This window comes from Otolemur garnettii, unplaced genomic scaffold (assembly GCF_000181295.1).
Source record: "Otolemur garnettii isolate 467f Iridium unplaced genomic scaffold, OtoGar3 scaffold00191, whole genome shotgun sequence".
In the NCBI taxonomy this organism is placed as follows: domain Eukaryota; kingdom Metazoa; phylum Chordata; class Mammalia; order Primates; family Galagidae; genus Otolemur; species Otolemur garnettii.
The window spans coordinates 1,068,670-1,081,914 of NW_003852586.1; the positions used below are offsets into that span (position 1 = coordinate 1,068,670).

The 13,245-nt window shown below is 43.0% G+C and overlaps 1 protein-coding gene across 1 annotated transcript in view; it reads left to right on the forward strand.

The window, feature by feature from the left end:
* The window catches only part of GRSF1 (G-rich RNA sequence binding factor 1), a gene marked incomplete at its 5' end in the record, with an annotated part of 17,377 nt that extends 15,300 nt beyond the window's left edge, over positions 1-2,077 (forward strand). The window contains one exon of the mRNA XM_023507600.1: positions 730-2,077. The remainder of the gene's footprint in view (positions 1-729) is intronic.
* Between the last annotated feature and the right edge of the window lie 11,168 nt (positions 2,078-13,245).

Below are 13,245 nucleotides of genomic sequence, written 5' to 3' on the forward strand. Positions count from 1 at the left end.
AAAAAAAAAAAAAAGATTGTGTAGTACCTTTGAGCATCAGCCCATATATGATATTCATTCAGAATTCCTAATGTTGAACATGCATGTGCCTAAGAATTTTAATAGCTGCCTTTAGTAGCTGTGAGTTGTAGTGCACTGAAAATATGCCTCTTTTCTTCTCAATAAAATTTGAACATAATTTCCTAAGTTCTGAGACATCTAAGACTTGAAACTGGGATCATCCAGTGAAAAGGTGCCACTGTTTCCTTTCCCTAAAATGGAAGTATTTCCATTCTAATGCTTTTGCCTCATTTTTTCGAGGTGTGCAGATGATTCAGTTCCTCACTAGTAAGTCCAGGCCCAGTGACCCTGCTTTATCCCACAGTGAGCAGTTATTTTGTAGCCCTGTTTTCTGCATGTGACAGTTTATTCTCGTTAGTCACTAAACTGTAACAGTTTCTTAAACACATGCAGTATTCTACATGAATTATTAGGTGTTACAGGCTATTTTTGGATATAAAAGTCCCACAGTCCTGTGATGTTAAAACATTTATATTAGCTAAAATCTATGTCAAATATATTGTGGTCAATTCTGAAAGTCTGTCTTCATACCTAATTTTCCTCAACCCGAATAAGCCATATGCCTTGTACTATATCAGAAAGAAAAATGAATTTGTGATTTTAAATGGTATGTGAACTTGTGCTTTTCTGCATTTTGAGTAAATGTGCAACACTTCTTTTTATTTTCAGGACGAAGCAGGAAGCGTTTCATTTGCACATCTTTCTCGACATGTGATACAATGTTCCAGGTTTCTTTCAGCAGCAACTGCTAGAGAAAGTTTTTGGTGTTTTGGGTTAATTGCTTTTAAGAAAAATTTCACAGTGGACTATTTAGAGAGGAGATATTCAGTTTGGGATTATGAAATAAACCACAAATTAAAGCTTTTGTTTAAATTGTCATCTGATTTAAAAATCTGGTCTTAACGAGTATTTCATATGATTAAACAGTTTTCTTAGAGGAAATGTTACCCATTGTAAAAACAACACATTTTTATTCTGTACTACTCTTAATCCCATTTAAAAAATAATGTTAAAGGTTTTGTTTTTTGCTTATTTGTTGAGAGTTCTGATGTAAAACTTCTCATGGAGTAAAATAATGATTTATTAACCAAACATTGACCAAAGCAAAGATTTCAGACCTTTAAACTGGTACGGTTTTCCAGAATAGTTTCCGTTTTAGCTGTATTTGATTACTTAGATAGGGGTAGGAATTTAAAAAAATACAAGTCAAAATGCAAATACCACAAATTAGTGTCAGTGACAGTTTGGCAGTTTTATGTCTTTAGAAATGTTCTGCCTTTAAGCCTTGTGCTAAGGGCATTTAACTGTGGTGCCTATGTCCTGCAGGGATTCTAAAAAGTTTCTGATTCTTAAAAGTTTCTGACCTGCCTCCTCCCTCTTTTTTTTTTTTTTTTTTTTGGTTTTGGGTAAACCTGAAGTTTGTTATCTTCAAAACTGTGAAGTGACTTATTGGAATAGTCCAGAATAGTAAGGTCCTTCATGGCTTCACTTGAATCTAAACCAGCTCTAGATGGGAAAAAAAATCTAAGTCTCCTCATCTGCTTTTTTAATGGAGTAGCACATCCCATATTTTAGAATAAGTAGGGGTGCCTTGCTTAAATAAAAATAGCATTTAATGTGTAATTGTGTGGAGGGTTTATGGATAAAGCTGTACTCTGTCACTCTGTGGCAGTACTTTCTGCTTTAATATTAAACAGCTTGTTATTTAAATATTGGACAAAATGGCTGGCATCAAAATGTAGTCATTAATAAACTGACTTTCTGTGCACCTGCGTAGGAGAATCAACGTCCTGTATACTTCCTTTGCCTTGTCCTGTTCTCAGGGTGACAGCTGCTATCAAGAGATGCAGTTCTAGTTCTCGGAATGGAATTTGCCCATGTGTCTTAGAAGTGGTATCTGGAAGAGAGTCTTTTCTCTCAGTACCATCTCTCACTTAAACTGTCTTTGATGACCAGCTGAGACACAAAGTCACTATACTGTAAGCAGTGAATAAATGAAGGCTTGTTTCAGGCTGAAGATTACCCAGGAGTATTTTTTATTGCGGTGTGTGAGTCAATTGAATATATCTTTCATTATCTCAAGTCCTGGTATATTAATAGAAGAAGAAATGGCTAATTTTTGGTTGTGGTTTTTATTTTTAATCATCTATAAAGATGACTGAAACAGTGTACCATCTTCAGTGGCACTGCTTAGATAGAAGTGTTTTCCAAGTAGTTGAATGCCTGAGACCTGGTGTCTGTAGTTGCACCATCTGTTACAATGTGCTCTTTCCCCTCTCCCTTTAGCAGTTGGTATCCAATGTGGTGTGGAAATGATCATAGGGTTTATTGGGATCAGATTTAGGAGTTAATTAATTTGCACATCTCTGGAAAAAGAAAGAGCAAAAGCATTAAATGCTGTGTAATGGTTAGTAATCCTGAAGGAGGTATCTTTGGCCACAGTTGCAGCTGAGTTCTCAGTGTGAGAGGTGCCACTGTTGAGAAGTCATCTTACGGATCGGGCACTCTCTCCTCTTGGGTTCTTGTTCACGGTATAGGTCAGTACATGAGTGATTGCTGATAAAACTCCTGGGAGAGAGGAGAATCACACGGGAATAGCAGTAGTCTTTAACTTCTAAGCAAAAGACAGATCTGTTTTCTCCAAATTTGATGGAACTGGGTCAGTTTGCTGTTGATGGAGGCAGTGACAGTGAATCTCCCTCTCTGGTTTGGGTTCCTTCTGTCTGTGTGCTCTCCTTTGTGGTAAAGCCATTACAGAGAATAGTGGGGTGGGGCATATGAGCAGGGGGCCCATGTCTTGATTTGGCTAGCTACTTCTCAAGGAGTGAAGGGAGAACTCTTAACAAGCCACGTATGAAGACCAAGGGGAGCACTGCTGGAGATGGCCATCTGATGTCACATACTCGCTAATGCCAGAGAAGAAAGCAGAGCTGGAGTGTTTGTCCCTGTATGCCCAGGAGACGGAAGCTTCTGCCCTGTGAGGAGGGAGACACGAGTCTGCCCTCAGTGCATGAAGGGAAGGAAAAAGCATAAGGAAACCACCTCTATGCAAGTGATGTTTGCAGCGACCCAGCTCATTAATCAACGTGTGTCCTTCGCAATCCCCTACCCTAACACTCCCTATCACATTCTCATTGGGATGTGTTTTTTTTTTTATTTGGTTATATCCTGTTTGTTTTATAATTCAGAACATTTCATTATTCTGAGTGTGTCTCCTGAATTATGTAAAGATTTTCACATTAAATTGATAGGACCTGTAATAGAGTAGGATGGTGTATCTCAACAGCAAAGGCAGATGTCATTCAAGTTCCAGGGCCTTGGGCAAAAGCAAATTGCTCTAACAGAAACACATTCCCCCCGGGTGGATGCAGTTGGATTGCTTGAGGTCACAAGATGCAGACCAGCCCGAGCAAGAGAAAGACACCCCCTCTCTTAAAAAAGAAAAAGTAGTCATTGTGGGAGGCTGAGGTAAGAAATCGCTTGAGTCTAAGAGTGAGGTTGCTGTGAGCTATGAGGCCACGGGATTCTATTGCGGGTAAGAAAGTGAGACTCTGTGACAAACACACAAATGTCAAAACAAAAAAGTACACAATTGTGTCAACAGTATAATTGTGATAAAAATAAAACACACTCAAGAAGTAAATCTACTAAATGTCACTTCCAGGTCATAGAACTATAACTTTTTTTTTCTTCAGTGTTCTGCATTTTCCAGATTTTCTGCAGGGAGCATATGGTCTTCATTAGGGAAATAAATGTTAGTGTATATCTGCAAGGTTAACATAGATGTTTGATAAAGAGAATCTTGAACAGTGAAAGCCTCCTGAGTAGCTGGAACTACAGGCTCCTGCCACAACGCCGGGCTATTTTTTATTGCAGTTTGGCCGGGGCCAGGTTTGAACCCACCACCCTTGGTATATGGGGCTGGCGCCCTACCCACTAAGCCACAGGCACTGCCCTAAATTGCTTTTATATCTTATTTTTTGAAGGAAATAAATTTCAAGAGATACAAAAGGCATTATAAGAGCATGCTCCTTCCTGTCCTGTGCCTCAGTTCCTGAGTTCTTGGGTAACTGCCATCAGTTTCTAAACTAAATGATTTTTACTGTATATGTAAGCAATTAATAACAATTTTTAAAATGTTAAACTACATATATTGCTCTGTATTTTGTTCTTTCCACTTGAACATGCAAAAGATCATTTTATTAGTATGTCAATATATAAAACCTTTCCTCATTTTTTTTTTTTTTGAGACAAAGTCTCACTTTGTTGCCTCTGGTTGAGTGCTGTGGCATCATAGCACACAGCAACCTCGGATCTTGAGCTCAAGTGATTCTCTTACCTCAATCTGCCAAGTAGCTAGGACCAAAGGCGCCTGCCATGACGCCCGGCTATTTTTATTTATTTTTTGAGACAGTCTTAAGCTGTCACCCTGGGTAGAATGCTGTGGTGTCATAGCTCACAGCAACCTCAAACTATTGGGCTCAAGCGATTCTCTTGCCTGATTTTCTGTTAGTAGAGATGGGGCCTCGACTTTTGCTGGGGCTGGTCTCAAACTGGTGAGCTCAAGCAGTCCACCTGCCTCAGTCTCCCAGAGTGCTAGGATTACAGGCATGAGCCACCTTGCCTGGTCTCCTTTCTTAATAGCATGGATGTACCAACCACCCCTTATAGATGAACATGTAAACTGTACCAATCTTGCCATTATGATGAAATGAATCACCTTAAATACACTTAAGGCATTTTGCACATACGTTAAATAAATGTGTAGGATTAATGGGAAGATTATGTGCACTTGTAATTTCTAGCTAAAGTTAAATTTATATTTAAAGTTATTTCACGTGGCCATAATCCTAGCACTCTGGGCGGTGGAGGAGGGTGGATTGCCTGAGCTAGAGCGAGACCTCATCTCTAAAAAATAGCCGAGCCTTGTGGCGGGCACCTCTAGTCCCAGCTACTTGGGAGGCTGAGGCAAAAGAATCACTTGAGCCCAAGAGTTTGAGGTTGCTGTGAGCTATGAGGCCATGGCACTCTACCAGAGGCAACAAAGTGAGAGATGCTTGTCTCAAAAAAATAAAAGTTACTTCATAGTTTGTATGAACAATGTAAATACCATTTCCCGGTAGCCTCACCAACACATGGCAATAGCGACCTTTTTGTTTTTTGAATTTTTTCTTTTGACCCTTTTACCTTTTTTTTTTTTTAAGTACAGTGCAGATAAAACCCGAGATGTAAAAGCTCAAAATGACCCTCAATAAGCACACTTTCATCTTACCATAATGGAAACACACTGAAGACCCTTGAGAAGCCCTTTCCTGACGCACCCTCCTTCCTGGGACTGCAGGGAGGGAAGGTGCAGAGAGTCTTCTCAGTGGGGCGGCCCTGTGACTTTCATGCTCACTTTCCTCAGCAACTGAGGAAACAGCTGTTTTAGAAAATAAGCCCCTTACATGGAGCCCTCAAGAGGTGACAATTTCTGGGAGTCCAGCAGAGACCATCAGGACAAGTGTAACATGCTTGCGCCACGACTGCCCCGACCCAAGGGGTCCTGTGTTAAATCCAAAGACTCAGCAGCAGCGGTGGCTCAGCCTATAGTCCCAGCATCGTGGGAGGCCGAGGCAAGGGATCCCTGAGCTCAGGAGCTGCAGGCCAGCCGGAACAGCAGAGTCAGACCCCGTCTCTACTAAAAATAGAAAAACCAGCCAGGCGTTGTGGGCACCTGCAGTCCCAGCTACTCCGGAGGCTGAGGCAAGAGAATGACCTGAGCCCAAGATTTGGAGGTTGCTGTGAGCTTAGTGGTCATGACACTCTACCGGAGGCGATGGAGTGAGATGGTTACCAAAAAAAGAAAAAAAGTTTTTTTTTTGTTTGTTTTTTTTTTGAGACAGAGCCTCAAGCTGTCACCCTGGGTAGAGTGCTGTAGCATCACAGCTCACAGCAACCTCCAACTCCTGGGCTCAAGCGAGTCTCCTGCCTCAGCCTCCCCAGTAGCTGGGACCACAGGTGCCCGCCACAACGCCGGGCTATTTTTTTGGTTACAGCCGTCATAGTTGTTTGGCGGGCCTTAGGTGTGCGCCAAGAAAAAAAAGTCTTAAAAGCCCAAATATTCATGGAGCAGCCCCCACGTTTCCAGGCCTGTGCTGACCATGCCCTCCTTCAGTGCACTTGGGCCCTGTCTCCCAAGAGCTGCGGGGACATGCGGACCAGCGTTTGTTCCCTTAAAGCTGCGGGGACGTACGGACCAGGATCTGTCCCTTTAGAGCTACAGGGACGTGCCAACTGGGGTCTCTGCACAGAAGCCAAAGCCACACCTGATTCGCAGCAACCGAAAGCTGCCAAACCACCAAATTTCAGGCTTCGTTAGTCGACTGAACGTCACGGTCAACTGTATGTATTTCATCAAAGCCGCTAAAAACAGAGTTATCAAACTGGAAAAGGAAGAAGGCAGAGACTAAAGTCAGATCCGTGCCAATGTCTCAAAGATGAAGTGACGGCCGCTGGTAGGACAGCGAGACGGAAGAAGGCGCAGTCACCACACCTCACCGTCCTCTAGGAGGAAACACCTGCAAGGGTCTTAGTCCCTAAATGAGCGATTTGACTTTGAGACAATAAAAGGCTAAAACGCAATCAGTGTCCTTTTTCTCCTCGCTCTCCTCTTTCACTTATAATTTACCAATACCAAGTGATCACAATTTGCACCCAGGAAATACCTGCTGTGGCCAACAACGCCGGAGAGCGCGGCCCCCACCCCGCACCCCTTCCCACTCCCGCCGGCTCTGAAGCCGCCGCCGGGCTGGGCGCCTCTCGCAGCGGCCGGGCGTGTTTTCCCGCAGACACCGCGCCTTTGGGGCCGACAGAGGGCGCAGCCGCGCCCGACAGAGTGCCGAGGCTCCGGCCCCCGGGCGCCCCATACCTGGTGCTGTCAGGCCTCCCGCCGACGCCCTGGGGACTGGGTCGAGTCGAGTGGAGGCTCGGGCACCACGCAGCTTCCGGCCCGCGCCCAGCAGCCCCCGCGGCCCGGGGCGAAGGTCTGGAAGCTCCGCCTGCGAGTCCTCCCGTCCGGGAGGGCGCGGATGGGGCCTCGCTGCCTGCAGGTGCAGCGGGGACAGCGGCCCCGCCCACCACATCCCCACAGCCCTTCCAGCCTCTCCCCTGCTACCCCGCGGTGACTCTGCCTTCGGCCTCCCCAGCTCTAGAGTGACCATCTGACTAGTTACAAAATACAACTCAGGGGTGGCACCTGTGGCTCAAAGGAGTAAGGTGCCAGCCTCATATGCCAGAGGTGGTGGGTTCAGGCCCAGCCCCTGCCAAAAACAGCAATAAATAAATAAATTAATTAATTAAATAAAATACAACTCTGGAAGGCCGAGGCAGGTGGATTGCCTGAGCTCAGAGGTTCGAGACCAGCCCGAACCAGAGCGAGACCTAGTCTCTAAAAATAGCTGGTGTTGTGGAAAGCGCCCGTAGTCCCAGCTACTCTGGAGGCTGAGGCAAGAGACTCGCTTAAGCCCAAGAGTTTGAGGTTGCTGTGAGCTGTGATGCCAGATCACTCTACCAAGGACGACAAAGTGAGATTCTGTCTCAAAAGAAAAAAAAAAAACCCACAGGGGTGGGGAAAGGTATTCTCTTGTGAGGTGGCCTTTTTCATATTTAAGAGTATCTACATTTCCTTTTCTATGGACTGTCTTCATATCCTCTTCCTATTATCCAAACCCCAGGGTGGCTCCTGTGGCTCAGTGGGTAGGGTGCGGGCCCCATATACCGAGGGTTGTGGGTTCAAACCCAGCTCCGGCCAAACTGCAACAATAAAAAGTAGCTGGGGGTTATAATGGGCGCCTGTAGTCCCAGCTACTCGGGAGGCTGAGTCAAGAGAATCGCCTAAGCCCAGGAGCTGGAGGTTGCTATGGGCTGTATGATGCCACAGCATAAAGTGAGACTCTGTCTCTACAAAAATATAAATAAAATAAAACTCCAAAACTTTACTATGGAAAATTTTAAACATATAATAATAGAACAGTGTAATAAACCTCCCACATAACCATCAATTACCAGTTATGGTCAATTTTGGTTTTTTTGTTTGTTTGTTTTTTGATATAGTCTCACTCTGTCCCCTGATTAGAGTGCTCTGGCAACTTTAAACTCCTGGGCTCAAGGGATTCTCCCTCAGTCTCCGAAGTAGCTGGGAATCCAGGGGCCAGCCACCATGCCTGGCCAGTTTTTTCCATTTCTAGTAGAGATGGGATCTCGTTCTTGCTCAGGCTGGTCTCCAACTTCTGAGTTTAAGGTATCCACCAGCCTCAACCTCCCAGAGCACTGGTATTATGGCCTTCTATCCACTTTAATTAATTTCCTCATTAATTTTAAAGCAAATCCTAAACAGCAACATTTCATCTGTATTTCAGTATGCCTCTCTTTAACTGAGGACTTAAAAAAATCATCCCTAAAACCATTAATTTCTTGCCTTCAAATATCTAGTGATCTGAAATGTCATTTTAAAAATCTGTATTTGAATCAGCATCTGAACAGTACACACAATGCAACTGAATACTTATTTTTCCCGGTAACATTTTTCTTTTTTTAAATAAAGAATTGGAGAGGGAGTGCGGTAGCTCATGCCTATAATCCCACCACTCTGGGAGACCCAGGCAGAAGAATGCCTGGGATTAGGAGTTAGGTGGAGACCAGCCTGAGCAATAGCAAGACCTCATGTTTATTAAAAATGCCACTGCACTCTAGCTGGAGCAACAGAATGGGCCCTGGTCTCAGATGAAAAGAAAAGCTGAATTCTCTACATGCCTATACCCACCACTTAGATTTTATATATATATTAAAACATTTTGCCATGCTTTTGCACACATCTGTCCATCCCTTCAATTTTACCTCTGGTCTTTATGCATGTCAAAGTTGTGGACATATATATTTGACTCATAGGCTTTTCAGCATACTTGTCACTAGAGTTTTTTTCTTGAGTGAAAACTTACAGCAGGGTGAACAAATGTTAAGTGTGGCACTTGGTGAGTTCTGACGTGCTGCTGTGCAACCCACCCCTAGCAAGTGATGGAGCTTTGCCATCGGCATGTTAGGCAACTGCTGTTCTGATTTTGTTCACCAGATTAATTTTCCTAATATACAGCTTCATATAAATGGAATCATATAGCATGCATTCCCATGTTTCTCTCCCTCAGCATATTTTGACACTCATTCATGTATTCTTTGTTCTTTATATTGCTGAGTGGTACTCCATGGCCACAATTTACCTTTCACCAGTTAGGTGAACAATTGATCAAAGAGGGGCTTTTACTAGTTTTTGGCTATTTTGAATAAAATTGCTGTGGGGGGCAGGGGTCCTGCCTGGTTCCCTGAACCCAGTTGACCTAGTTCATTGCTGAAAGTTCAACTGAGGCACAGTGGGAACCACGAGCAAAAGTAACTCAGTACAAGTTTCAATATAACAGAGAAATTTAAGAACAAAGAGAAAGCTTAGAGTCTTCCAGAATTGCCACTGGGTCCTTCTCATGAAGCAGCAGAAGTCAGACAGTCACAGAGTCCAGCAGAGGGACACTTTCTTTCTCTTGGTTAACCAGTGGCAACATTGGCCTCTGTGCCTCCAGGCATTATTGCCTTTTTCTACTGATTATTGTCTCCATTGCTTATTGGTTACCTAACACCCACATCTTTCCCCATTTTTGGAGTTGTTGAGTGGGGAATGTTGCCTGGGCCTCCAGACTTCCCAGCTCCACAGGCCAGGCTTCCTCCCATGCCTTCGAAGCCCCTTTTTTGAAACTAATTTATTTGGGGTAAGTACTTATGAGTGAAATATCCTGAGTTGTAATACATATTTTAAATTTTATTAGACATTGGCAGAACTTTCTCCAAAATGGGTCATCCTAATTTACATTCCCACACAATTTCAGTGGGGCCACATCCTTATCATCTGGTAGTGTTCATAATTCTAGGTGTTTGGTGCTTTAGTCTGTAATTATGCAGTGGTATCTTGGCTTTTATTTCTCTGACAATGGATACCGAGTACTTTTTCATAAGCTTATGGCCAAATATCTTCTTTATGAAGCTGAAGTGCCTGTTTCTTATTTATCTCAACTGGTTTTGCTATCGATTCTTTTTTTTCTTATCTGAAGAAATAAGGTTAATTTCCACAGTTCCATAACCTGAATTTTGCTGATTGCCTCTGTGATGTTATTGGCCACTTTTCCATTGGGTTTGGTCTTTTAACTAATTGTCAGGAGCCCTTTAGTCTTGTGGTGAGCTTTAAATACCTTTCCTCCCACTTTGTACTATTTGTTCATCATAGCAGAAATTTTAATGTGGCTGAATTCTTCAATCTTTGTGGGGGGGTGGTTGTGTCAGGACAGCTTAGTGAACTGACACTGAAAGCACTATGATAAGGCATGCAGGGTATGACCAAGGTGGACTCTGGAACATACACAGACTCATAGCAATTATCATGAATCTGAAGGTAACATTCGTCACTGTCGGTATTTTAACAATTAGTTAAGTCTACAAACATAGCTTCTTTTAACTTTGCATGGCTACATTTTGTAGTTTTCATTGTATGTATCTTTTACCTCTTTGATTAAGCGCAAAGAATTTCATTCTTCTTGCTACTATTGTGAATGGTGGAAAGCAGTTTTTTGTTGTTATTTTTTTAAATTGAGACCGAGTCTTGTTTTGTCACAATCAGTAGAGTGCCGTGGCGTCATAGCTCATAGCAACCTCAAACTCGGGCTCAAGTGATCTTCTTGCCTCAGCTTCCCTAGCAGCTGGGTCTACAGGTACCGGTCACAAGGCCAGGTTATTTTTTTGTTTGTTTAGCAGGCCCAGGCCAGGATTGAACCCACCAGCCCCGGAGCATGTGGCTGGTGCTTTAACCACTGAGCTACAAGTGCCCAGCCTGGAAAGCAGTTTTAAAAGCAGTTTTTTTGAGATAGACCCTCAAGCTGTCTGTCGCCCTGGGTAGAGTGCCATGGCATCACAGCTCACAGCAACCTCCAACTCCTGGGCTTAAGCGATTCTCCTGCCTCTGCCTCCCAAGTAGCTGGGGTTACAAGTGCCAGCCACAACACCTGGCTATTTTTTGATTGCAGCCATCACTGTTTTGCGGGCCTGGGCTGGATTCAAACCTGCCAGCTCAGGTGTATGTATGTGGCTGGCGCCTTAGCTGCTTGAGCCACAGGTGCAAACCCTTAAAAGCAGTTTTTAAAAACATTAAGACAACGCATATGGTCCTGTGCTTTTGTGGGAGGCTGCGCTAACTATAGATCTTGGGCTTTGTTAAAAAAAAATTATTTTAAAAAGGCCCAATAGCTACGTGCAATTCTGAGTAGATGCTCCAGTGACTGCAAGCTTACTGTTCCTTACACTCCAGGTTAGGAAGCTGCCTGTTGTAGATCTAATTTAAAACTAATGATAAAGTCACTTTTGCTTCTCTTCTTTCTTTGATGAAGAAAAATAAGGGAAAACAAAGTTTGTTAATTTAGGAATTCCCACTTTATCCATTTTTGTTCCCTGTTATGTGTAGCACCTAAAACAGCACTGGCTCCTCTAGGACAAAAAATAAGGAGAATGAAGACTCCCAAAAAATAAATTTAAGGAAAAAAAGACAATCAACAAACTAGGCCAGAATTATTAGATTTAATTTTTTCTTTGCATTCTTAAACTTCAGCTTCACCAAGTAACAGGCTAAACTTCTGGAATGAAGGCTGTAAACCAGGAGACAGAATTTATCAAATAATATTGTTCCAGATTATTTCAACCCCAATTCTAAACGAGTCATAGAATCAAACAATCTGGACATAAGTAACACATTCAAAATCGTACATTTCCTTCCTTCCTTGGTGAATGAACTTCCCTCTTTTCCCCCAAAGAGTCTGTTACCAAGAGATGTTTGAGTACGGTCAGCTCCCCACATCCACAAGTTCTACATCCACAGATTCAACCAAATGCTGATCACAGTTCCAGAAACGCAAAGCTTGAATTCGCTGAGTACCAAGCACTATGCTGAAGTCACACAAGGAGGTGCTGTGCAGGCACTGTACTGGGCGTTACACGTAACCCAGAGAGAGCTGGAGAACGTGGAAGGTGACAGGCCACACACAGATGCTGCACTGTGCTGTGTCAGGGACTGGACCACTCGTGGACTTTGAATCTGTGGGAGGTCCTGGCACTATGCCCAGATAACAAGGGCAGCTCTGCTGCCCTTTCCAAAAAGCTTTCTACTAGCTCTGATTCTGGGCTCACAATAAGGAACCTCTATTCAAGAAATAATTTAATATACTATTGGATCTGTTGGAAAAGAAAAAAATTAATATTCTGAGCTAATTGTTCTCAGCCATCAACACATTAAACTTATTTTAATCTATTTTTTTGCTTTAACCAATATCTGCTATTTGCAAAAGCCAAACTCTCTGTATAAAACAATCTCCTTTACAATTTAGGAAGGCGGTAGGATTTAGGAAAGAGGGGTGGTTTGTTTCGTGGTAGGAGATTCTGAAAACGGCGGAGTTACTTTTGAACTCATTAAGTGAAAAAAAATCACAAATGTTCTTTCTTCTTCTGATAATGAAAACCCTTGTAGACTAAGAGCAGGATATTTTGGTCTTGAAATTTTAGCATATTTAATATTGTTTTTAATACATTCAGAACTTATATTACTCTTTATTTTCCCTGAGCTTGGGTTCACAGTTTGACAGAGATACTTTGAAGAGGTAGTGAGCAGGGATAAAGAGGAAACGTGCTCATATCTAACAGCAGCCAGGAAAACACTAACATCTGTTCTATGATCTCTGTCTACCTGGAATCTGCAAATACAAGCAGGAGATGATCACTTTCCTTTTTATTCTTACCTGCTTGGACACCCTCCTATTACATCCACCCCAGTACTATGATCACTACTCATAAAAATGAATAGCCCTTCAAAGATACGCTATAAAATAAAACTGTCCAAAGTGGGGCTGTTTGGAAGAGAAAGGCTCAAGGGAGTAACTTTTATTCATAGTCATTAGGAAAAATGAGCAAAATTTCTGGCACCCCCAACTGCCTTTTCTCGAGGACCCAGTTACTGAAATCATTCCCACTGTGTCTTAGTTGACTCCGAGGCCTGGGCTTTAAGGGACCCTGACATCTGACACAGGCTGACAATGCCTGCGTGAATGTTCCGGCACAGGTCTCAGC